Here is a 23,852-nt window from a genome sequence, read left to right on the forward strand (position 1 = left end):
ACCTGCCAGCCAGCCCCCAATGGGTCCTCGCCCTCATCTCAGAAAGGGGACAGAGCACCTGCGTTGCAGGCTGATGTGAGCATACGAGGCAGTAATGTTCTCAGGTATGGTGCTAGGACAAAGCCGGGAGGGAAGTAGGTGGGGGGAAGGCATCACAACAGGTGACCTGTAATACTGACCTTTACTCGTCTTCATTTCTGGGCTCCCTTCATCCACACATCCCTCCAAGGAAGGGATGGCATCCTAACGATCACTGTATTTCCGGTGCCTAGCACGTCCCTAGCATGTGGCAGTGGGCCAGCTTAGTGGGTCCAATTCTGCCTGCTTTAGTACATGATGAGACTTGAAGTTTGCTTGCCACACAAGCAAAGAGAAATAAAAATTTGAAGCCAGTTCCCTGATAAAGAAGGAACAACAACTAACATCAGAGAAAGAGGGGTTTTCTGTTTAGGCTGAATAATGCAATTTACATATTATCCCCAAGTGGATATTAAAAGTAAATTCATGGGGCACCTGGGTGGCTCAGTCAGTTAAGTGTCTGCCTTCAGCTCAGGTCATGATCTCAGGGTCCTGGGATCAAGCCCCACATCGGGTTCCCTGCTAAGCGGGAAGTCTGTTTCTTCCTCTCCCTCTGTGTGCACTCTCTCTCTCAAATAAATAAATAAAATCTTTAAAAAAAAAAAAAAAGTAAATTCACTTCACTTTGCTTTTATAGATGCTCTCTAAGGCAACTTGTTTCTAGGAACTTTGGTGCAGAGATACCCATAAAAATAAAAGACCCTAATTTTTATGGGAGCCTGGGCTTTATTTTTTTTGTAAACATGTTTTTGGTTGTAAAAGTAATTTGTAAAATAGAGAAACGTTACAAAAGGCCCAAAAATCACCCACAATTCCTACATTCACGGATAGTCCTTGTCAATATCTGGTGCATTCTTCTATCCCTTTTTCTCACATGTATACACGTGTCTGTATATATACTTCGCCCCTTCAGGTATATACCTATACATATATACAATAATTTGTGATCCTACTTTATTTAATTTCATATGCTGTTTCTTTCACTTCAATAGTTTTCAAAAACATATTCTTAAAAAAGCAAGATCTTTACATGCCTTATACTATTTATATATGTGTGTATATATATATATAAATATAATATATAAATATAATATAATATAATATATATAAATATATATATTATGTATGTATAAATATATATACACACATATATAAAATCCATAAATATTCATTATTTATACATCCAATGACTTATTGTTAGACAATTAGTAATCCCAGTATTTTAAAATAATTTACAACAATGATGTGATGAGCATCTTTTTATACATGATTGCCTCTTTTCTTATATATGATTCCATGATTTATTTCCTCAGGAGAGAAAATCCTAGAAGTCCGGTCAAGGGCATGCACTTTGGTTAAGATTCTTGAGGCACAGAAAGTACCAGACCTCTAGGAATCATTATAACCAAGTGTAAAGAGACACCCAACGGCCTTACTGAGACTAGCTGGGACCTCCACTAATGTCAGTAGAGATGGGTTTCCACACAGGAAGAAGTAACAAGATCTTGACACCCCAATCTCATCTCTAACATTCTCCTCCATTTGGCAAGGGGAAAGTGCAGGTTTGATTTTTTATGAAGGCAGCCAGTTGGTGTCCTTATACCAAGAATTGTTAAGAACTCCTCAGCTGATAATGGCTTACCATGAGCATTTGTAAAATTCATCACTAAAATCAAAATGTACCTCTGCCTAGGTTTCAATGAAGATTCCTATCTAAATGCAAGAAAATAGAGTTTGATGATCTTTTTTTTTTTTTAAAGATTTTATTTATTCATTTGAGAGAGAGAGAATGAGAGAGAGAGAGCACACGAGAGGGGGGAGGGTCAGAGGGAGAAGCAGGCTCCCCGCCAAGCAGGGAGCCCGACGCGGGACTCGATCCCAGGACTCCAGGATCATGACCTAAGCCGAAGGCAGTCGCTTAACCAACTGAGCCACCCAGGCGCCCAGTTTGATGATCTTTAAACTTCTAAAAATTTCAGAACCATTTCTTTAAAAAAAAGGTTGACACTTGGGATAGCGAATGCATGGTTTATATTGCCATTACTCCCCAGTCTCGTACCTGGTGATTCCAGGCCTCTTTTTCAAAGATCTTGGATTTGGCCTCTGGGTTCTCATCACAGTCGTGTAGGTAGCCTGGATCAGTCGACTGGAGTTAGCACATAACTCATTTTACAGTCTGGCTATAGAAATACACAATATACAACAAATCAGTTGGAGCTAGACTGTTGTACAAAGGGGTGAGGAGTCTAGAGCCCAAACCACTGCCTTCCCCTCAGAAAAGATTTTTTAGGGTCCTGTTTGATGGTCGCCAATCCTGTGGATCTGTTTCAATCCCTCCAAATCCTAGCACGTCAAGATTCTTGCACACTGTCATTCACACAACAAGAGATCCCCTTTCACAGAAAAGAGCTCATTTGCCTCTTGTTTGCCCTCTTTCTCTGCACCTGACTCCAGGTCACGGGATCGAGGCGTAAGCAGAAGCAGCTGCGACATGAGAGGCCCACCACCACCTTGGCAACAGTATCAGCAATGGGGACTTGGCCGCAACGATGGAGTTTGGATACTAAGATTGGCTTGGATAGAATCATTCTTTTGACTTTTTTCGGATTTGGGCTATAAGAAGCTACAGGCTTTCGATAGGCACAGGTATTTTTAAAGGCACCTTCAAGTTCTCTCCTAGCAGAAATCATCTAATTAAAAACCCAGACCAAGGTGGTGCCAACAACATGATGCTGAGGACAGGCACTCCACTAGTTTTGGCTGAGAGAAAGGCCTGCCAAGACGGATATGTGGGCAAGCCATCAGGAAGGAGAGATAGGGGGCTCTGCCACTGTCCTAAGAGCCCTCTGGTGTCCCCTGGTCTGTCTACTTCTGGCTGAATGGAAGGGAGAGGCAGGGCCATTTACCCAGCCCCAGGGCCTCTGAGGAGCAGAGCATCTAGGCGGGTCTGGGCCATTGCCACGGAGCTGCCACTGGGTATTACTATCATTCCAGACAGCAGCAAGTCCCCTGGAAAGAGAGATTTCAAACCCCACAAGCTTAGCCCTCCATCCCCTTGTCCTCCCCTCCTTATAAAAATAGAAAGAACACATGTTCCCATTAGTCACTTGCTGGAGGGTTGCTGTGGGGTATATGCAAGCAGCCTGTATGCTGGAACCAAATTTGAATCTCATTTGCATCTTCCAGGTAGACAATGGATGCTGCATCAAACACACAGGCACAGTCATTCCCCTCGCCTCCCCAGCAAGGCACCAAGTGAGGCAGACCAGATGACATTTCCTGGGAACAAGGCCTATCATTTGTATGCTTTCACATCCACTTGATAAAGGCCCCTCCTGGCGGCCGAGGCCCACCCCAGCTGGAGAGGCGTTCTGAGAGGCTTTTAATTAAACTCCTGATTGCCAAGAGTGGTATGTGTGCGCACAGGAGGGCTGGCGCTCATGGGGGAGCCATAAAGCTATGTGTCCTTAACTCTCTGAGGTCATGGGCAGAAGCATGGCCGTTGCTGGCAACCCCTTCCAGAAGAGCATCTGCGGTGGGATGTAGAGCTAAGCCCACGTCACCGTGGCCTGGCACCTCCTGTCCTTGCGGGTGGGGTCCTGGCTTCGCAGGCACCTGCAGGACCCCCCCGGGACAGAACCCATGCTGGGGTGAAAAAAGAGAGAACAGGGCTGCACGGGGGTGGGTTCATGGCACAGCCAGAAGGAGAAAGTCTGGAAAAGACTTCAGACCCTACAGGTGGCTCAGTTATTGATCAGCACATCCCTTCAGGGAGGGCGGTGGATTCCAGGAGCAGGGGGGTGTTCTTTGTGGCTCTGACCTGCTTTGACCCGACCTTTGTAACTCTATCAGGACTAGTGGTCAGTAGTTACCAACTGTCAATAAACCGCCAAAAAACACACACTGTAATTCAGAATACGGGGAGGCCCATCTATTTGCAGATCGATCTTGGTCTTGTGAGTTGACAAAATGCAGAGTCCCTTGTCTTCTTATCATAATACTGAAAATATGTGCTGTGACAAATTGAATGATCTACACCTCTCGCGCCCCCCTCCTGGGGCCCTTAGTAAATACAAGGCGATTGATTGGGATAAAAGGTGAATGGGAGGGCTGTGGAATTCCTCTAAAGACCCCAGTGCCACAGCACAATGGACTAAGGAACTACTTAGTCCATCTCATTAGTATATCTACTAAAATCCTATAAAATCAGAGCAGGGCTAGCATGTCCCAGGTATCCGGGTAATTTACTAACAATCTGCATGTGTTTGGATAACTGAGACAAAAACAGAGTTTAGAGGCTTCATGATCCATTTTAACACATACCTGGAGTCACTGGATTCTTGCCAACCCCTTTCCATGTGACCCTGTGCTGTGTTGATTTGTCTCCGGTTTTGTAATCCTCCCCCCCACCCCTGTCCCACCCCATGGAAAACAACACTCTGTTTTTGGAGGTGGTGAGATCACATCATCGGGGCTGATCTCAAGATGCAGAACGGGCCTGTGAGTGTGCTCGGCAAGCCTTCTGCTCCCCAGCCACCATGACAGTGGTGGAGAGGAGTGAGGTCAGAGACTTCAATGGTGCCTTCTGCACGGATCGTTTGCCGGAGCTGATCACTCATAGTGGTCAAACAAGCAGTTTGGCTGATACTTTCTAATAAATTGCCAGCAACGCTGTTTAAATTGTCTATAAGTTGTGGATAAGAATCATGCCTACTTTCCAGAGTTGGGATATGGATTAAATGACTGAATACCTATGTAATGGTTAGAAGAATCCTACAGGTAACAGGTAACACTCAATACATGTTAGCGATATTATTAGTGATATGATTTATGTTACTCTGACCACAGAATCATCCTCACTGTTAAATTGCTTGGCTATATGGCACATATTCAAGTTCCTGGTGTATGTAGGTAGAATCTGTGTTTCCCTCTGTCACACCTGCGTGACAGGGTTTCTCAGGGTTTCTCAGTCTCAGTACTATTCATGTTTTGGACCAGATAATTCTTTGTTGGGGGACTGTTCTGCACCCTGTGACACTGGTGTCCTTTACCTATCAGATACCAGTGGCCCTCCCTTCCCCACGGCCATGACAACCAAAAATGCCTGACATTGTCAAATGCCCCCAAAGGGCAAAACTGCCCAGGATGAGAACCACCAAGATACAGTCATATTCATAGTGCCCTCATACGCTGTCATAGGAACTTGGCCTCCACTCAAGTGTCCCTGCTCATTGGGTTGGTTCCTACAGGAACTCACACGGGAGTCACCACAGCTACCTTAGGAAACTGCTATTTGCCTCTTGGGCAGTTCTAGCCTATCAGTGATTCTCTGCCACTGACGGCTGGGCTGCCCTCCAGACCACGACAGTGCCCTCCCAGTACTGATGTCCATACCAGAACATACCTGCTGATGCTCCCCAAACGGGTGCTGAGTTCTCCCTTAGTGCTAGGCAATGGCTATCCGTCGTCACTGCCACCGTGGCTATCAGGGCCCCACGTCAGGGCTATCTGAGACCATCTATGCAGTGAAGCCAGGTGATATCCCAGCTGAAGTGGGGGGAATGGCTCTGGTTTGTTTTCAGTAGATGGACACCAGAGCAATCCAACCTATTCTCTAGAGGTGGTACAGAGCTGCACCGAAAACAGGCCTTTGGATTCACACAAGAGCCTTAGAGAGGTTGACCCAAAGCACACATCCGTGTCACTTGCTCTCCAGAATTCCAGCTCATGATTTTCTGCCTTATAATTGATTCAAGCTAGTCTCATTTCTCAGACACAGAAAATTCCTCTGTTTCTTGGCCAAAGAGACATTGGGGAGGCCTGGAGCCCACTAGCTGCCTGATATAATCAACTAGAACCACTGATGCAGAAGAATCACTTGACTTCTTACAAATAGGAGAAACTTAATTTTGGGGAAATACTTTATTCTGCAGATGAAAAAACTTAGGGTCAGAGATGATTAAATGACTGGCTCAAGGTCACACAACTAACAAGTAACAAAGGAAAGAACAAGATGCTCAATTCCCTTCCTGGTGGCTATCTTTAACTTGCAGACTACAAAAAGTGTTGTAGAAAGTAACACTACTCATGTAGAATTAATTTTAGGAAAGGGGTCTTGAACATCAGTGCCTTTTTTATTGGCATGGGATTAAGGGGTGTTCATGTATGAATGTGGTGGAAAACTAAAGCTTATGCCTTCAAGCACCAAAGCTTTGCTTTCACTTTAAGTATTTTTTAAAAGATTTTATTTATTTACTTATTTATTTGAGAGGAAGTGAGAGAGAGAGAGAGAGCATACACAAGTGGGGGGAGGAACAGAGGGAGAGGCAGACTCCCCACTGAGCAGGGAGCCCAATACAGGGCTCGATCCCAGGACTCCGGGATCATGACCTGAACTGAAGGCAGACGCTTAACTGACTGAGCCACCCAGGCATCCCTCACTTTAAATATTTTTAAGAATATATTTCCAAAACATTTTAAATATGAATATGTCAAAGATTTTTACCTAATCAGTATTAGTGTGCGCATTTGGTGTCATACCATTTTTTCTGTAGAAGGCTTCCCCCCACCCCCCATTACCTGGAGCTTATTTTGTTCTAAATAGTCAGTAGTACTGTATGTAATTTCTGAATAAATGAGATCATCTATTATTAATATTTTCACGAACAAGTCTACATTTACCAGCTTTTGGAGGGTAACACTGTTTCCGACTTGGAAATGTTAATCAAAGAAAGTTATAACTCACTAGTTTCTAGATATGCCCTATTTGCCATTTTTACCCACGAAGCATTAATGCCTGTTAATTTTTCAAAGTATTTGCAGACCAAAGGGGTCCTTGAAAATTCCTCTGTGGTCTTTCTCGATATTATGCCTCTTTTTTAAACCAATGGGCACCAAAGAAAGCTGAAAGTAAAGGCAATATTTTCTTTCAACATGGATGTTCAACTTTTTCTTTGGCTTCCTTTTCTTGAGTCAGATGTTGTAACAAGAGCTTGATTTGAATGACAAGTGCCCTAAACCTATGAAATGTCAAGTGTGGACGCATCAATTTTACGTCTGAGGCAGGGGAATGTCAGAAGTGTATTTGCCTAATTCCATGGTCCCAGTTTATCACTCTCTTCCATGCCTGTAACTCTCAGCTCCAGAGAATTCCAGCTCATCAAGAAAAAGTACAGAATAAGGCTTGATGACATTATCACAAAGTCAGATTAACAACAAATAGGGGGAAACAAAAATTGGATCTTCCCTGGTAAAGATGTTTTCCCTGCAGAAGGGCAGATGCTGATAATTCGGTCCCTGGGATAAGTCCATCAATCATTATGAACTCAGTGGCTCAAAGGCAGTCTTGGCCATTTGAATAAAGCCACAAAAATCATGAGCGAAGAGGATGTGAAAGCAAATTACAAAACGCATATAACCAGATGAAAGAAATAATCATCCAAATGTATTTTAAGTTCTTGTGAATTAGCAATTTTCTCTATTGACAGGAAACAGTAACAAATCATAGTATCCATCTATGCATTGCCTCTGGGTTATACCAAATTCAGGAATTAAAAAAAAATTCTCAGTTATAAAGTGGAAAAACAATAACGTGTTAACGATAACCCTTAAGAACTGCTACTTGTGTTAAATCAGAATTTTCAGAACCTCAACCTCTTCCCATAGTCCCAGCTTCCTCTTGAAAAATTGGAAATAAAATGTGGTCATTACCGTAACAACAGCAGTGCAAATGTCCCCCTTTCTAAAAACTTCCCACTTGCCCAGGCTGTGATGGTGTTTTCCACTCAAGAGGAAATCGGGGTCACTAACAGCAAAGGAAATGGCAGCCAGGATCAGAGACAAAGGGGGCTTGACGGCTCAGAGCAAGGAAGCGGTGGCTGTGTTTGCTGAGGAGGGTGAAAACCTGTGAGCGATAAAATGCCCAAAGGGGAGGAATGGGCATTTAGACAAGAGGAGCACATCTGTATCCTACCATCCTAGGAGGGAACGAAATGGGGGTTTTTGCCCTCCTTGCAGAACAAGTGGAAATGAGCACACCCTAGCTTTCCCATCCTTGGAAAAGTCTCTGAGGGTCTGGTATCAGCAGTAGGGGGGGGAGAGACAAGAAATCCATCAGCTTCCCTACTTGCTCGAAAGTTTGAAAAGTCAGTCAGCAGAAGGACACTGCTGACCAGGCTCCTTGGTTCAACATCCTGCTTGATGATTAAATGTGGTTCGGAATATTAAAAGGGCCACCTGGGAGATGAATGAGTGGCTCTTTCTCCTGCCAGCCTTGTTCACCTCGCTTTGCTACCTCTGAGCTCAGAGCACTGTTGCCACTGACCTTCGTCTTGAGATGGTGAGTAACAGGTGACAGAGTCCTCAAACCTGGTCCATTTGGACTTTGACTTACGCCAGAGTGCAACTAAATGCAAAATGTTTGTGGATGCAGGAGGGAAACCACTGAGCTACTTGCTGGTGCTACATTACTTCAGTCCCCGTGTGACGTACAGAAAGCAACCCACAATTATACAATTAGACTGAATATACACTCTCCCCATTAATGTTTATTTTTGTCACCAGTCACAGTACTTACTGGAAAAAATGAAGGCCGTTAGTCTTTGTGGCTCATCTTTCCTTCCCCCTTTCAAAGCATTTTGCTGATCTCCTTTGATTTCTTTGCAGCAGCCTGCTGATTCCTCCCTTTAAGGATGCTCCTTGGAGTTTGAGGGGCTCAGAGGTGTGTGGATTGCTGAAATTGGACTGACGTGGCATATTTACCTTGAAAGGCTGAGGCTTGTGTAAAGAGGCCCCTGGCAACTGGCTGTCAGTGGGGCAGGAAGAGGAAAGGAAAAAAAAAAAAAAAAAAAAAAACCCAAAGAGGAAGGATGATGCTTTCAAAAGAGGCTAACTCTGGACGCGGGGTTGAGGGAGAGGAACAGGTGTGGCAGTTAGTCGTCAAATGCGTTGCTCCTGAGCGCGTGGATCTGCGGGAGAGGGTACTGTTGGGAATGATACAGGAGGTGGAGGAATAACCAGAGTGTTTACTGAACTGCCAAACTGCCTGGCGGCAACCCATCTGACCATCCAATGAGGTTCCCAGCAGCACAAATCAGAAAGTCAATAAGACACCACCAGTTCCCAAATTCTATCTCATTGCACATAAACCAAAAGTCTCAACAATCAATAATGTGTTACTGAATTACAATCTGAATTCAGTGTAGCAACATCGCAACGAGCAAGTGCGTCCAAGAGGCATTTGAGTCAACGAGTGAGCTCCAAAAATGTTAAATGAGATGAAGTGGTCAGATCATAATTTTGGAAGTAATGTCTTAAAGGCAGCGGGTGGGGGATGTTAGAGAGAGAGAGAACGAGAGAAAGCCTGCAGTTGATCTGCTTTTTTAAAAATGGTCCAGTCCAGTACCAATTCACCATTCCCATCTCTCTGTGCCAGCCATGGAAAATCTCCAGCATCTATGAGTTTGTGTTTATTTCCGAAACTTCATTTCTGACTGCTTGAGAGGTGAATTTCTAAAGCGACTGTTGATTCATGGTTGGGCCCCTACCTAGCTTAGATGGCTCCAAGGAGATCCATGGGGCTAATTCCAACTCACTACTATTCTGGTAGTAAACATTTTCAGGACCTAAGGAACTACCAAGACCAGCCTTTAAAATGTTTTTTGGTTTTTTTTTTAATTCATCAGTTTCTCAAAATATGTGTAGCTGAACAAATCATCACTGATCCCATGCATATAAACACCACTACTCTACTTTTCCTATCATCTGCCCTCTTCCCCTTTATTGCTCTCATATTAGTAGATTAAAAGATCAGAAGTGCCAGCTTTTAGCAAATAGATTCATCTTTAGTCACAAACAGATTTCCATGAGAATGAACACAAAGTTATTAGAGGAAAGAGATAAGTACATTACATATATTTTAAGCTTGCTGTCTGATTTCTGTTAGGCATGCCCTGATTTCTTTTAAGCACTGGGAACACGTTCATTTTCCAGTTTATATGGGGGATCTTACGTGTCTAGAGTGCCATTTAGAGGATTACTAATTTACTAAATGGTACCCCAGTGCCCTGAAAGAGTTAATTCTCTTCCAAGAGATAAGCAATTTATTTTCTATTTAGCAGCAGGATAAGGCCCACTGCTTGCAAATGACTACGAACCCCTGAGAGAGACAGAGAGAGAGAGACAGAGACAGAACGCTATATAAATACAGGGTATAATAATTATAATGTCAATCCACAGTATTATTTTTATACATACCCTTTCCTAATCTTCATCTACAATGACCAGATCAATATTGTGAGATCCCTGTCACTTTTGCATATATCTTCGGAAAACCGAATGCCAAATGTGCCAAATTCTCTGGCAAAAAAAAAAGTCCCTTTAACCAATCAATCAACAAATGTTCCCCAAACACTATAACTAAACAGAAAGCATAGCCCAGAACCTGCCTCCCCAGAGTTTCCAATTTATTTGGGGTAATAATGATTCTGGAGCAGACACGTGGCCAGAAGTAATGATGCGTACGTACCAAGACAAAGCTCAAGAATGGCCACTTCAGAGGAGAGAAAAAGCAGTCACACCATGAAACAGCTCTCTGACTATCCTGCACTGGGAATCAATGACAATACTTATTTCCACCTTGGTTCAAATTCCAGCTCTACCATTTGCCAGCTGTGTAATTTTGATCAAGTTACTTAACCTCTCTGAATTTCAGCGTCTTGAAAAACCACGGCCTTGAAATGCGGGAAGGATTGCACAAAGTTACATCTGCAAAAATGCTTTGTAAACTGCAGTGTGCCAAACACAGATGCCGAAGTTACTCGAAAATGTGCACCTTTTCTAAAACGGAAAGGATGGAAGACAACATGTGTGTGCATGAAAACTTGCTCAGCAGGCAGAGTCTTGGGATTCACACTGTTTTCTCTCCTCTTCGATGGGGGCCTGGGTAGGGCAGCAAGGAAATGACAGCTCTGATGGAAGATACGGGATGGGAATCTAACGAAGGGAGGGTGGGGTATGTTTTAAGGATGGCTAGAAGAAAAAGAAATGTTAGAGAAATGTGAGCCTAACTGGTCATCCAAGGGAAAGCAAAGGGAAGGAAGACGTGATAAAAGGGGAAGGGCATCCATGTGAGTTTGCTAGGGTTGCTGTAGCACAGAACAAGGGAAATTTATTATCTCATAGTTCTGGCAGCCAGAAGTCCAAGATCAAGGAGTCAGCAGGAAGTCCAAGATCAAGTAACCAAGTTTCTCCTGAGGCCTCTCTCCTCGCCTTATAGATGACCATCTCCCCCCTTCACATCACCTTCACTCTGTACACCTCTGTGTCCACACTGCCACACACTTTAATCCATCTTGGATTAAAGCCCCCTTCATTTTCACTTAATTATCACTGTAAAACCTTATCTCCAAATACAGTCACCTTCTGAATTACTAGGGAGTAGGACTTCAACAGGTGAATTTGGGGGTAGGGAGAGAGGGGGCACAAGTTAGCCCATAACAACATGGAAATTCATAGATGGATTTAGAGCTCATGCGACAGCAACACGTAGAGAGTGGAAGAAACAGGGCGCCTGGGTGGCTCAGTTGGTTAAGCGACTGCCTTCGGCTCAGGTCATGATCCTGGAGTCTCTGGATCGAGTCCCGCATCGGGCTCCCTGCTCAGCGAGGAGCCTGCTTCTCCCTCTGACCCTCCCCCCTCTCATGTGCTCTCTCTCATTCTCTCTCTCTCTCAAATAAATAAATAAAATCTTAAAAAAAAAAAAAAAAGAGAGTGGAAGAAACAGATCTGCAAACATATGGACAGCCCAAATGTTCAGTGACATAACTGTAAAGATCTGGAGACTAAGGAGTTTGGTGAAGCAGATGGTTTTGTGGATGGAAGTTACTGAGATGTGCTTCTGAAGATACATTTTCCTAAAACAAGAGATAATCCCCCTTCGCAGAATAATCAGAGCTTCTAGGCATTATAATAATGTTCAAATTCTGGCCTAGCCCTTTCACATAAGCCTTTCATAAAAGATGGTCGTTTCTTCCCTAAAACACTTCAGAAGTGGGCTCTCCACAAAATCCTTTAGAGATCTGCTGTGTTGATTTATCTACTCTGCTTACCAAAAAGTTGTTTCTTATGTCTGACCCAAATCTCTTGCTAATGGAAGCCAAAGGCCCACTGCTTGCAAATGACTACGAACCCCCGAGAGAGACAGAGAGAGAGAGACAGAATGCTATATAAATACAGGGTATAATAATTATAATGTCAATCCACAGTATTATTTTTATACATACCCTTTCCTAATTGGCCAAAGCCAATTTCAAGGCTTCATGACTTTGGTGAGTTCATTCTCTTTCACATTCCCTGCTAGTCTTCCTTTCCAGGTACCCTAGTCCCAACCTCCTTCTTTCTCCTCCTCCCTCTATGTATATGGAGAATCATTACTCAGAAATACCCACAGAAAATATAGTGAGTACTTAAGTTACTCCTTGGCTTTCTCTTATTTTACAAGACAAACAAATATAACAATATATAATAATTACATAATATTATACATAGTAATATATATAATAATATAAATAAATATCAAAACATTCTCCCCTTTCCCACCTGACATCCTAGATTTAGCTTTTCTTCAGTAAAACATACACAGAACAGTAAAACATTTTTTTAAATAAGGATTTCTAGTGTGGATCATTTTGTCAAGTACCATGAAGGAAGTAAGTTGGTATTTTTTACCATATCAATATATACACAATTTTAATCCCTTTGTGGGACTTCTGAAATACACCTACCTTTCAAAGTATAATATTCTGTATATACACTTTATATGCAAAAGAGCTAACTAGAATTCCCCAACTTGTTATACTTAACATGATCATTTTCTAACTTAATCATTAAGTTTGAATATCTTTTTTAGTTTTTTCCTCTCAGGTGTAATGTAACTGACCACTTTTTAGCCCCTAGGTTAGATAGTTCACACAGAGGGAAAGGAATGGATTTGTGGGACTCCATTCTGAAATATGACATGTATAACAGTCAAAAGCAGTGTCCCTTCTAAAACTCAAATCAGTATACCTTTTTAAGAGGGCTTATTTGAAAGTAGGATTGTGGGTGAGTGTATTTATGTGGTAGCCTCCATAAGAACTATGTGATCCCTTCCTTGTATGTCAGATCAGAACAGATGGGAATATAATTCAGCAACATGCTTACTGTTCTCAATTACAGTGTCCATATAGCACCCATACAACATATTGCATCATATATTTATTTTGTGTGTATCACTCCACCTATACTCACCTCTTATAAAAATATTTTCATATATACAATGGAGAGAATTCTGTGTATCTCAACATATGTCATTATATATATAATTCTAGAAAGTATCCATGTTTTTTCCAGCTTTATTAACTAAAACAACTGCCCCTTCCCCCTTTTTAAGACTCCCAAGATTTTTCCCCTTATTTTTTCTATAAGTGCATCCACTGAATTTAAAGAGATGGTATAACTATATAAACTAGAAGGGACCATTGCCTAAGATCTACACTTGGTATTAAGTAGGAAACCACCCAAGGGGTACCACTGAGCAGCCTTGGGATGATCTCTTTTCTTCCCAGGCTCGCTCTACCCAAGTGTCAAGGTGCCTAAAATTCACAGTCACACAGTATGCCCTACCTATCTTCCCTTGAATTTTACCATTTCAGGGCATGAGAGCCCAACTTTCAACTTCCAGAGACGATCTCATTGAGCTCTTTCTTTGGCCATCTCAGTCTGCCATACTGCTCATACATATGGTAGGTAGAACTCTGAAAGGAAATTACCACCCCTGGGAGCAACCAATAAATAACAGGAGTTAGTGTATAAATACACCAGCTCCCTTTTCCCTTAGGTGGGATAACAGTGAAGTGTGTGTTCTCCATTCTTCCCTGAATTTTGCTATTTAAATCAAGCTCCTGTTGCCCACAATGCCAACTTGCTTGCTAATATACTCTTTCTTAGCACCTTCCCTTCCCTACTTTGTTTCCCCCACACTTTTTCTAGTTCCTGGGATCACCCACAGATAAATTACTTTTACTTGGATACATATCTCAGGGTCTATTTCTGAGAGGACCCAAATATAGACAATGTGGTCATTCATTTGGGATAGCATCAATATTGCTAAGAGGTCTTCTCTTAAATGAAGACTCTTAGATTTGCGTGTGAGGGGGTAGATGGTGGAGTGAATTTGGAACACAGAATCTCCCTGCTCCAATATCTACCCAAAGGAGCAAAAAGTAGTGAAAACCAGCAAAATGCTCACCAGGGATAGTCAAACAAAGGAAACGGTATAACCTCAAGCTATAAACTTCAAAAAATATCATTTGAGAAGAGGAGGAAATGTATTTTGATGTACCTCAATGCTACTTTCAACTAGACCCTGAACATCAGAATGAGCAGAAAGAAGTAAAGAAAATGTTTAGAATTTTCCCTGAATACCTCACAGTTTGGAAACAAACAAAAGGTGTGCTTAGGCATCTTGGGTTGAGTCAGGAAAGTAATTTCGAGAATAGAAGCCCTATCACTATAAGACTTCAGTCTTATTTGAGGCAGGAAAAACTGCCAGGCTCAATATTTTAGAGAGAGGGCTTCAAGATAATAAGATATATTCCCAACTTGGTCAAGTGAACTCTGATGAGGGACATTTAACAAAATCTCAGGTGAAGAGCTAAGTCCTTGATTCTCTGAGAGAAAGTCCATCAGAATAATCCCTCCTTCAAAGTACTTTGGATATAGACAACAGGATAGAACATTAAGCTGTTAGTAGGAGAAAAAACAGGCCTCAGATAAAATAGGAAGGGGTCAATAAGATTTATCCAACATCTGTCCGTGCAAAAAGAAGACATCCATATGGCTTCACATATTAAGCTAGAATAGATGAATGAATAAATGAATGAATGAATAATTTAAAAAAAAACATGAAAGGACTTCCATTTTCAATAATGACAAACTAATTCTTTTAGACTAGACCTGCTGAAATCAACTTCATATACAGGATAAAACACTAAAACATCTTAAAAGCATTGAAGAACTGATGAGACATCAAGGATCTGATCAAACTAAAGAGACTTCCAGAACTCTGAAAGGAATATGGAGTGCAAGAGCCCCTCTTTAGCCCACTGGCTAAAGTGAGTGAGGATATTTGCCAAATTCATGAATTTGGATTTTGGTTTTGACAGCTTTGCTATATGTGAGGTGGGAGAGGTATCAGTATGCCCACTGTCCATCCAGGGTAATGAATCTAGTAAGAGACCTCTCCACATTAAGCCAGGATCTCAAAGGACTACATGTTGAAGAACATTAAAAAGTAAGTAAGACATGCAAAAGAGAGATGGAATACTCATCTGGAAGAAAATACAACCCAAGGAAAAACAAAATTTCTTTTTGAGTACTACATGCTGTAGAATAGTTTAATATGTCACAAATTTACTAAAATAGTCACTAAATGGTAGGCTATTAAAGTAGCAAAAGGATATAAGAAAAAGAGATTGTGGAGCTTTAGAGACAAACAGAGGATCAAAACATCATTATATAATGAATAAATAAATGAGCATAAGTAGAATATAATAACATGATCGAAAATAGAATTCATGGCATAGGGGAAAGGCTTGAGATAATCTTAGTAAATGAAAAGGAAAAGAGAAAAAGAAAAAATCATCAATGGCCCTGGTGCAGAGAATACAACAGATGGTATAAAAATATCAGATATATCAGGGGGGAAAAGTACCTTAAAAAAGGAAGAAATAGATCTATCAATCTAAGGACACAGTATATATATATTTTTAAAGATTTTATTTATTTATTTGACAGAGAGAGACACAGCGAGAGAGGGAACACAAGCAGGGGGAGTAGGAAAGAGAGAAACAGGCTTCCCGCGGAGCAGAGAGCGCCATGCGGGGCTCAGTCCCAGGACAGGACCTGAGCCGAAGGCAGACACTTAACGACTGAGCCACCCAGGCGCCCCAGGACACAGTATATTCTAAGAAAAACTGACACTAATTAGTTGATGCTAGACATATTCTGGTTTAGTTGCTGAGTTTAAAGGATAAAGAGAAAAACTTTTTAGTTATTCAGGTAGAAAAATCAAGTTCTCTATAAACAGAAAAATTAGATGAGCCTCAGTCTTCTCCATAGCATTAACTGCAGGAGACAAGGAAGCAATATTTACAAGATGCTAAAGGATAAAAGTATGCTCTGTAGAATATCATAGCCATTCAAGCTGATGTTCACATACAAACACAACATTGAGATATTCTCAAATATGAAGGAACTCAGAATATGGAATCCATGAGTCTATATACCAATCAAACAATATATGAATGACAATTTTGTGATTAAAGGACAGTACCCAGTGCCAGAAGACAATGAACAAAGGCCTACAAAGTTCTGAGGAAAGAAAGCATGATCTGAAAATTTTATCACCAGCTGAAGTGTCCTTTTAATTATTCATTTATTCATTTTTATTTTACTTCCTATGCCTTCATACTACACCTTGAATATAAAGGCAAGAAACATTCTCAAGCATGCAAGAACTTAAAATGTGGCATTTAAATATCTTCTAAAAGTCTACTTAAAGATAAAGTTCCTCCAACTAAAAATAGAAATAGAATTTAATAATGTAAGAACACAGATCTAAAAACTTGAATTGAGCATTGAATTGTTATTTGAATACAGATGTATAAAAATATGACAAAATTAAAGTGTTATTCATGGTTCAGAACAAGATGACAAAATGTCACCACTATGACAAAGTAAAGCAGTAACCAGTAAATACCAGGAAACAGGAAGGAAATTGGGTGGTTGTGTGCTATTTTTCTCATCTATTAAGCGGGGAGTCAACCACTATTATATAATACTGAAACATGAAAAAAGAATAAGGAATGTAGACAAAGCTTTTTCCTAATCTTTTTTCTTAATCATAGATCAATTAAGAAGTATATTCTAATGAAAAATATCCTCCCCCACTAAGGATCCAAAATTCCTTCAGTTTCACCTTTAAACTTTTTCTGTTAAATTTTGATATAATAATTTAGTACCCCCAAAAATAATTTGGTACCATTACACTTAGTAGTTGTTATTTTTTTCATACACAATGCCTCTTTAAAAATCTCAGTTTTTTCTCAGCCTCTGAGCCTTTCACGGTCTCTGTCTCTCTCGCTTTTCTTTTTTCTATGTACATGGTAAACAAATTCTTGGGGAAATGTTCACCAGGTAAGAAAGATGACTGGTTTTAAGTGGTGAGATTTTTTGTGAAATTCTGCTTTCTTTTTTGTACTTTACTATTTTTAATTTTATAATGTGAACATATACAATTTTTGCAAAAATAGTAGTCATTACTCTATAAAAGAAAAATACAGGCTTCTATCACCTTGTTATCAATGTATTTATGATTTTGTACATGGCAGAAAAGGAAAGTAGACGCTGGAAGATACTAGGAGCTCAGATTGGGAAATTGGGGCATAAAGAAAGGGGGAGAAAATTATAATAGAAGCATCACATCATTTTTATTTTTTTTTGTATTTTTCCCTATGGTTTCAAATTAAAGTAGCTGTCATTTCAACTTTACTACATTGTTTATTCTGCTATTTTATTTAGGAAATCTAGCCTCTTAGGAAGTGGATGCTCCTTTTCTCTTAATGGTTTACCAGATCCCTAATTCTGACTCTCTCAGATATTTTAATCCTCAAGGTTTCCTGAGCATGTCAAAGGCGGACTCACCAATGCCTGCATACATTTGCAGATTAACAGCTTCTTCCATTAGCAAATTGGAAATTCTTTCCCTCATCCCTTTTATAGTGGGAGCCTTTTTCTCTTAGTAGTACTATGATTCCCATTTCTGCATCTTCCTTTATTAATCCAGTCTGTAGAGCATTTCCATTTTTCTTGGATGCTTCAGCCTTCTGTTGAGTTAATGAGTGTTAAATGGAATGGTTTATTTGAGGGAACAAAGACTACCTCCTACAACTAATGGGGACACTGATTCTCAGACAGAAGCCAGACATTGGTAGGTAACAATACATGTGCCATTCTTTATGCTCCCCTAAGTCACGGAGTTCTCTTGAGGTCACAGAGTAGATACCCGAGTAACAATGTTCGCACGGTGGGGGGTGGGGGAGATGAGACCAGGAGAGAGGTAGCAACTTCTGTCTTAGGGATCTGAAATGGATCCTCCAGAATACGATCCAAATTTTCAACATAAACATTCTAGATCCACTAGGATACACTAGACCTTGATAAGTGGAAGGAGGCACACCACACCCATCACAAAATACTTTAGACCTGAAGACAACTAGGAGTTGAAAACCCCTACCACGCAATTCCTTTAGGCTACTTATTTAAACTCAGTTGACTGTTAGTTGTACCAAATAATAAAAACATAACCCCCCTTGTATTTTGTAAAATCTGTGTCTGCTTTTGAATACAGTACCTAACAGCATCTAGTCACTGCATTAAATATCCTATTAATAATGAGTAGCTTCTCTATTTCTGATTACAAAATGAACATATTGAGGCATTCTTATTTGAGGAAGCATCTGTATTTTTGTTCTTTTTTTTAAATTTTATTTTATTACGTTAATCACCATACATTACATCATTAGTTTTTGATGTAGTGTTCCATGATTCATTGTTTGCGTATAACACCCAGTGCTCCATTCATGTATTTTTGTTCTAATGAACAATTAGCTTAGCTGCAATATGCAGTCTGGATGTTTTAAGCATTCTCTAAATTATTATTGCTCTTTGGTTAAGATTTTTGATTCCCTTAGTATTTTTCTGTGACTAAGATGATCCCAGGTGGAAGATCCAATGGGTTTTGGCTATAAAAGCAATTTTTTAAAAAAAGTTTACAACTTTAAAACAGATCTAAATCCAAGAGAAAAATGACAATTTTATATATATGACATATGTGAGGATATTTTGATCATATTTTAGGAGAGAACTCTTTCATATGACAAACCCAACACCTTCATTTAAAAGCCAAACTCTGCTTGAAAAATATCAAAGCTTTCATTTAAGTTGCCATGGGCAAACAGAGTTATGTACAAATCAGAATCATTTGGAGAGATGGGGGGGGGTGCACACTGTATTTAACTTTCAAAGCACAGTGAGTAGAATGAGCTCAACTCTACACAAAGAGTTCAGAGTTTCTGGGATAAACACATGGGAATCAGAGTTGGCGTAAAAGGTAGAAAAAGGAAACTGAAGATTACAAAATTCAGTCACATTTCAAAATTTTCTGCTACAATAATTCACTTTATATAGAATTAATGTGGCTGATTGAACGTTTGTGCTGTAATTTACTTATGATTAACATTTTATGGTGAACAGATTTCACCATCTCCTTCATGCTGTGAACTCTAAGCCATAGGTCAAAAATAGAAATGAAACAGATAAGCACAAACTATTCTCACTGAAATATTAATGAGATTTTAATTTACTGCTTTAAAAATACATCTTTCATCAACATCTATATATAAAAATCAGTATTTTATTTAAATTTTTTAATCACATTAAAAATATAATGAACTCTTCTGGCTGGCAGAAAGACACCAAAGAGTCTAATTCACACAGGAAATCCTAGGTACGTAAAACATTTTTCCAATCTCCTCAGATGCCAGAAATATGGTCACATGAAGACACAGCCACTGAATCCAACATAGCCAAGAATCTCTTCTTATTTAACCAGCCCTGAGCCTGAAACACTGTGGAGCAGAGACAGCAGCATCCCCACTGCACCTTATCTGAATTCGTGACCCACAGAATCCATGGGAGTCATAAACTCATTGCCGTTTACCACCTCTGCTTTTTGGGGTGGTTTGTAAGGCAACAAAAGATACCTGGAAAATCCTAAGAGGCTTTAATATGCAACCATGCCTTTGGCGCCATCTCAGATCCCTGTTACTTTTACTCTAGAGAAAAAAATCCAGACCACCCTAAACAACCAGAAACTGTTTTACAGATGATATAAAGATGGTGTGTTCTTTGAAGCAAACAGCAGACAATAAAACTAGTCTGATGACAATCCCAAGGGAATATCTTATGAGGATTTCACATGTGTTGAGACCATTAGACCTACCAAATACAGCCATTTCTCCAGAAATTTTACTCAGGTTAGTTAGGAAATACCAAGGGTCTTTCACCTTACTCACACAGCCAAATTTCTCAGAAGAGCCAAACCACATGTTCTCAATTTCTTCACCTTCTATTCATACCTCAACCTACTCAAACCCTTCATAATTCCTATTTCTTTTTCCAAGTTAGAAAGTCATCCCCCAGAAAGAGGTTGTGTGGCTAAGGAAGAGGAGTGAGAAGTGACTACACACACACAGGAAAAGATATATACAGTTTGCGTAAGTAACATCCCATCCTTTCAGTCACAAATCTTCTATAATGTTATGCAAATATTCAAGATTTTTCCATCATTTATAATAACAGTGTTGGGAAAGCGGGAATATTAGAACATAAAGCAGTAAAAAAAACTCCTATAGCAAACTAACCTGGGCCTTGATTTATCTTTGCCAAGGTCAGACCAAATGAGAATTAGAACTTTGATGCCAAGAACATGCTACTTATTGTTTAAATGATTTAGAAATGGAAGCATATCGTTAACAAATTCTGACTTGACTGCCTTTTAGAAATCATTATGGCTTTGTCTGGTGCCCATCACAGATGGGGCAGCTTGGAGAATTACAGCATGGCCTATTGATAGGAACCAAGATCTGCTAAGGTCTGATTTTCACATCAGCCAACACTTGCTTTTACAACAAAGGTGAACACATTTAGTCCATAAAAATAGCTCCTTTGATCTGAGATGCCCAAATGCTTCCCAGAGACCTTATATTTGTATTTTTAGGGGAGAATTTCTTGGGGAGGATGGAAAAAATAATTCTTCTAATTCACTTACACAGCATAGGAATATGCAGACCAAGGGGTGGACATACAGACCCAGAGGACTGCAAAAATGGAACATACATGATGGTTCCACATGGTCATCCTCTGACTCCATATTGGCTTTCGTTGTCCTATCAACTCAACAGCATTCCATGGAAAGAAAGGTGATAGTTAAGAGAGAACTAGGACATCCATGAGGAAGCCAGTAAAACCACACAATTCAATGAAGACATTTCATTCCCTTTACTTTCTAACAAGCTCCAACCCATTCAAAGCACTTATTAGAATTTCAAATGAAAAGCTGAATACTACGAGCATTGTAAATCAGCTACAAACAGCTTTTAAAACTGTGTCAGGAGAAAATACACATGTAATTTTCTCCTTTTTTTTTAATATTGCTTTTTTTTTTTTTTTTGCCCTCAAAGCGTTTGTTTGTTAAGAAGCAGGTACCAATTTATTTTTACAGAGGGAATATGTTTGATTTGGGAAGGAGTGAGGAGGCACAACTAGAGAGATCCTTTAACCTAGGTTGGTAGGAGCTTCCAACATTATTTCCACTTGTGGTACATGCCCTAGCACCTGGGCAATGGGTGCCCTTTCCCAAATAATGCAGTGTTTATTTTTTTATTCTTTAGAATTCTTAGAATCTGAAGCAGAAATATCACTTACCTGGGGAAAATTGCCAGTCAGACTTCTCCAGTCTAGGAAACCGTACTTGCTGACTTTGAACAGTCCAGAAAAGATCAGGGTGCTAGAAGAGTCCTCCCATCAATGCGGGACGTGCAGGAGGGGACAGAGTTCTTCTCAAGAGTCAGGAGCCTGCTGCCTCTTTTGCTAGGATATCCTGTGGCCTCCCATATGTTCATTTCCCTGAGAATCTGGCAGGGTCATGAGACAGGGACACTTTAGAATTGCTCCTCATTTCCCTTTTCAAGTCCCTGGAAAGAGAAGAAAATAAAGCTTCCTCAATTTGTTGAGTTTTTGGTTTTTTTTTAAGATTTTATTTATTTACTTGACAGAGAGAGACACAGTGAGAGAGGGAACACAAGCAGGGGAAGTGGGAGAGGGAGAAGCAGGCTTCCTGCGGAGCAGGGAGCCTGATGTGGGGCTTGATCCCAGGACCCTGAGATCATGACCTGAGCCGAAGGCAGACGCTTAACGACTGAGCCACCCAGGCGCCCCTCAATTTGTTAAGTTCTTAAAGTAGCTAGAGACTGGGATCAATTTCCAAATTAAAAAGATTCCTTCCTTCCTTCCTTCTTTCCTTCCTCCCATCCTCCTTCCTTCCTTCCTTCTTCCTTCCCTTCCTCCCTTCCATCCTCCTTCCTTCCTCCCTTCCTTCCTTCTTCCTTCCCTTCCTCCCTCCCTCCCTCCCTCCCTCCCTTCCTTCCTTCTGCAACACAGGAAAGCCCATGTCATTACAGAGGTCACCTTCCACACTACACAAAGCAAAAAGATAAACACAAACCAAAGTGTCCCTGGGCTATATCCTCTAGAAAATATCCACAACAATCGAATCTCTTGGGCAAATGTTACTTTCTTGACACAGAACATTTACTGCTAAAAACTGTGAAAACACAGGACAATATGTTCTGATACAAAAGACCACAGCCAACTGCCTATGGCAAAAAAAAAAAAACAACAGGTGCCACTCAAAAATCACAAGTTTTCATCTCTTCTCTTTCAGTTCTAAAAGTAGTTGCCTTGACATCAAAATGAAAATTACAACCTTGAAATGAATGAGGAGCTACTCCAAGGCCTGGAGAATGGGATCCAGATGTCATCCTATGTTCTATCTGGATGGAAAGATGGAATCAAGCTGCATTTGATAATTTATTTATTTAACAAAAAACTACTAACCATCAACTACTGAAAACCATATGCACCCACTTTAGGTATTGATAATTCTCTGCCTACCTCTCTCTCAAATTTTGTAATCACCTTTCAGGCTAAAGTACTTGAATGGTCAGTCAGAGTGTTGCCCCATAAGTTCCTTTCAGTATGGTGTAATGTAAGGATCCTGGGCTCTAGGATCAGACACACTAGAGATAACATTCAGAAGGGAAGAAGTCCACTGACTTCTTTGGGTTAGAAATGAAGGGGGACCACCACATATGGAGAGTGGCTTGTGTTTTTGAGTAGACTGGAAGACCCACTTCTCTCCCTTTTCTGTACCTTCCCCACCCCCCATAGCCAATATGGTTGGAGGATTTTTATTGAGGAAACCGACAGTTTTCTTCCATGGGGTAGCATTTCCCTTGAAACGAGCCTGGTGGGTCAAGAGGTAATGATGAGACACCTCCAGCAGGAGTATAAATTCGGGTCATCAAATATGGAGGCCATGAGATCTGGCCTTCCTTTCATAGAACGTTGCTCCCACCAGTAGCAGCCCTGAAGCACCTGGCTTTGATTGCACTGTGGAAGCTGGAAAGTGTCTTTCCATGTGGATCTGCTCCTTATTAGCAGAATGACCTTGCAGGAGCTACATAACCTCTCTGAACCTCATTCAGTCACCTATAAAATGAGAGAGTAATACCTGCTTCCTGGTGATGCCTAAAAGAGATAGTGCATGGAAGGTTCTTTGCACACAGCCTAGCTCAGGACATGTTAGCCTGGTTGGAGTTGCATTCCATTACAGCTTCTAAGACTGACACTACCTGAAGAAGACACTTCTTTCTAAAGACTGGTAATACCTGAGCTTGAGCTCAGTTGTTGGAAAAGTCCTTTGGTCACGTTCTATGTGCTGGTGTCCCAGAAAGGTACCTGAACCATTTTGGCCCACATCATCACAACCCTCATCCCCAGTAGTAACCTACTTTGGTAATAGCTGTTGGTTTTCCTTTTTCTGTCCACTCTTT

At 40.7% G+C, this 23,852-nt stretch overlaps 1 long non-coding RNA gene across 1 annotated transcript in view; it reads right to left on the reverse strand.

The window, feature by feature from the left end:
• The window catches only part of LOC115944040 (uncharacterized), an 892,253-nt gene that overhangs the window by 146,785 nt on the left and 721,616 nt on the right, over positions 1-23,852 (reverse strand). The window contains exon 7 of the long non-coding RNA XR_014140819.1: positions 21,664-21,932. This is a non-coding gene — a long non-coding RNA (uncharacterized LOC115944040). The remainder of the gene's footprint in view (positions 1-21,663; positions 21,933-23,852) is intronic.

This window comes from Leptonychotes weddellii, chromosome 16 (genome assembly GCF_054177405.1).
Source record: "Leptonychotes weddellii isolate Sample4059 chromosome 16, ASM5417740v2, whole genome shotgun sequence".
Lineage (NCBI taxonomy): Eukaryota > Metazoa > Chordata > Mammalia > Carnivora > Phocidae > Leptonychotes > Leptonychotes weddellii.